This window comes from Odocoileus virginianus, chromosome 24 (genome assembly GCF_023699985.2).
Source record: "Odocoileus virginianus isolate 20LAN1187 ecotype Illinois chromosome 24, Ovbor_1.2, whole genome shotgun sequence".
In the NCBI taxonomy this organism is placed as follows: Eukaryota; Metazoa; Chordata; class Mammalia; order Artiodactyla; family Cervidae; genus Odocoileus; species Odocoileus virginianus.
Window position 1 is genome coordinate 11,699,494 of NC_069697.1, and position 3,413 is coordinate 11,702,906.

Consider the following 3,413-nt stretch of genomic DNA (forward strand, 5'->3'; position numbering starts at 1 on the left):
CACCCTGGAACTTGACAGAGATCATTGTGATATGCCAGTACCTAAGATAAAAGACTTTGAGTAAACTCCAGGAGTTGGCGATGGACAGGGAGGCCTGGCATGCTGTGATTCATGGGGTTGCAAAGAGTCGGACATGACTGAGCGACTGAACTGAACTTAAGATAAAAAAAAAAGTTTGTTAGGTTTTTCATAGTTTAATGGGCAGCTGTCTCTTGTAGTTCTTTCCCATAGATCTAACAGGTAGTTCTGTGAGTAAAGGAAACTACATGTTACTCTCTGAGGCATTTCCAACAATGTAGGTTTTATAGAAAAAAGCCCCTTTGGGATAGACCTCAACCTCCTTCCCTTTTTTTAATCAGATGTTTTTTCACTGTCTGTAGTTATATGAGTTTTTTATGTATTTGGGGGTATTAACCCTTACCAAATATATTATTTGCAAATATTTTCTCCCATTTCATAGGTTATCTGTTCATTTTGTTGATGGAGAGTATAAATTCTTTATGGAAGAGAATTGACATCTCTTATATCTTCAACCTTAAACTTTCTGGCACTTTAGTTGGTCTTGCCTACTGAAAATATGTCTTAGACTAACCACGTTGGCATCACCTCTAAGTTTTTCAGGGATACAGGCTCTCAGGGCTCACCCTAGATCTATTGAATAAAAACATTTTAACATTATTTCCCAGTGAGTGTGTGCATACAAACTTTAATACAGTCCTAGGGTTATAGTGTATCATAGCACAAGGTTTTTTAAATGTAGTTAATGGATCATCAATATCAGAATCATTGCATTTGGGTTAGGGTGATGGTTTGGTGGTGGTGGTAGCGATTAATGATAGTTTATGAGTTTATAAAAATTCACATTCTTTGGCCTCATCTCAAAACCTGCTAGAAATGATAGTATTCATGTTTTTGTATTTTAAACAAGTTCTTCAAGTGATTTTCATCCTTATGGAAGTTTGAGAAGAGTTGGGTAAAGTGTCCAAGCTCTGGAGCCAAATTCTCTGTTTCCTACTTTATAACATGGAATAATGATAGTGCCCATCTATTTGACTATAGAGCTGCTAGGCAGATTGCATGAGATCATATATGCACAGTGTTTAGCATGTTCTTTGGTGCTAGTAATCACATGATGATATTAGCTTCTAATAGCTGGAGCAACATACTTGGTATTCAATAAATGCATGTCTGCCTATAAAGTTGCTGGCAATACAAATATTATTTTCACTTTTTTTATAATCTTATTTATGCCTTTGTCTAAAATATATTGTGTTATTTTTTTCTTCTTCTTCCTTTTCTTCCCCAGGAGTTTCCTTCTTGTGTGTGTCTGTGTGTGTCTTTTGTAATATCCTTCATGGTGTTTAGTGTAAAGAAGTTTCTTGATAACTTGGTTACATGATACATTTGCTGACTTTACTAATAAGAGACATGAAGGAGTGTCAGGGCAAAGAAAGACAATACTATAACCCTGAGAGAAGTGTGAGGAAGACAATATATAGTTAAAAAAGTAGTATGGTTTTGTAGCCAGTTTGAAGCAGTAGCCACAAGTCAATAGACTCTGAGAGTCAAAGTAAAGTGGACACAACATTTTCACAGTGACCTAGTCATGGAAACTAACATTCTGGACTGAACTTAAAATCTTCTGAACTTGAGTGTGCCTCCAAATATATTTTTCCTAAATGATTTTCAAAGGTCGTGTATTTTAGATCCTCAAAGTTTCATATCATTAAATAGTTGATTGGTATAAAAGTTCATTTGCACATGGAAAGAAGTTGTGCATCACAGAGAAAGAAAAATGCAAGGTGTGTTTTGATAGAAACTGTGATTTAACTAGAGCAGAAGGTTCAAAGTTAAGAGTAGATTGATTTAAAATATGTTGGTTTGCATTACACCCTTCTCTAAAAGCTTTGAATGGGTTAATTTTGCATTTGTAAGAAAATCTGAACTCTCTTCTATCCCAGGAAGGCCTTCTGGATGGGCTCCTGCTTACATTTCCAACTTCCTGTCTTAGCACCAGTTCCCTAGTTGACTGCAGTAGCCAGGTCTCCTTTCCAAGCCTTGGGCAGAACATGTGGAAGTTACTCAATAGATACTTATTATATTAACTGATGGGATGGATAAAAAAATGCATGCTAAATGGATGAATTTTGTTTTAAATGAATGGTGTTTTGCTTTCTTTTTCGTTAAACTAAATCTAGCCTACAGAAATGAATTTGAATAAAATTGAAAACAAAAGCATTTGCTAGTATAAAGAGTGGTATTGATAGAGACAGAAAGCTTTGTCTATAGGACTATGTCATTTTCCCTGTAACCAAGTGCCCCTTTTATGAATCTGAGCTTCAGTTTCTTATTCTATAAAAATAAATCTACTTTATTTATCTAATCACTTTCCTTCCAAAAGAAACATTTGCTTGTTTCAGTTATTCCTTTGTATTTTTGATTGAAACTCAGTTAATTTTCAAAAGTATCTAAATCTATACCTAAGTGAATTTAAATAGGATATTTTTTTATTGATTTGTGTAAAAAGCAGAAAAAACCAAAGTCTCTTTTTTCATGGAAGTTTTGAATTGACAATTGGAAAGGTATTTTAGTGTTATTTGGTTATTTTTTAGTTAGCAGCCTATGTGTTGGCAACCTCAAAATGTTTAGACATGGAAATTAAAGCTGCAAAAAAAAGGTCTGGATTTAGTTTTGGATGAATCCAGAAATATCAGTGAAGTATTTCTTTTTACCACAAGCAGATACTTAATCAGCCAATTCTTTTGGACTATCTGTACTTTTACCTTATAAATTAATTCCTCTGGTAGATGACCTGGTTTGGAAACATGGTAAATAAAAATAACCTTGCTAATAATCTTATGCTTGTTGGAACAGCACTTTATAAGCAAATAATTATGTGAGTACAACAGGGCATGCATTACTGAAGTTTAAGTAAACTGTGGTAAGTCTCTAGAAATTACTGTGTAGCAAGGGCATCTGGCCCATAGCAAGGATATTTTTATCCACAGAAAGCTATATCTACCAAAAATGTTCACATGGTCACTGAGAACTTCTTATGTGCTGCTTCTACAGTTGGGCACCACAGATACAAATTAGTGAGACTTCATAAACCAGATGTTCTGACTCTGTGGTAGTATTTAGTGGTCTGTGGATGAATATTTGAGGGTCCTGGAAACGGCTGCAATTGAACACTAAACCTTTGTATATTTAGAATATGCATTTTCTTGGAAGTGAGTCTGTTATTATTATCAGACTCTCCAGTATCGTCAGTATCTCTGTAATTGCTTATGCGTCAAATGTGGTTTACTTGACTATATTCCTCTGTAGACTCTATCATCAAACACTAGGCTATTTCATTTTTAAAACCCTGGTGCCAAGCTTAGTACTTACCACCGAAAAAGGCATTCAGTGTT

At 34.7% G+C, this 3,413-nt stretch overlaps 1 non-coding gene across 1 annotated transcript; it reads right to left on the reverse strand.

The window, feature by feature from the left end:
- Positions 1-205: 205 nt before the first annotated feature.
- LOC139030965 (small nucleolar RNA SNORA18) lies at positions 206-337 on the reverse strand. Its single transcript, XR_011483400.1, has one exon. It is a non-coding gene; the product is annotated as a small nucleolar RNA SNORA18 (small nucleolar RNA).
- Positions 338-3,413: the final 3,076 nt, after the last annotated feature.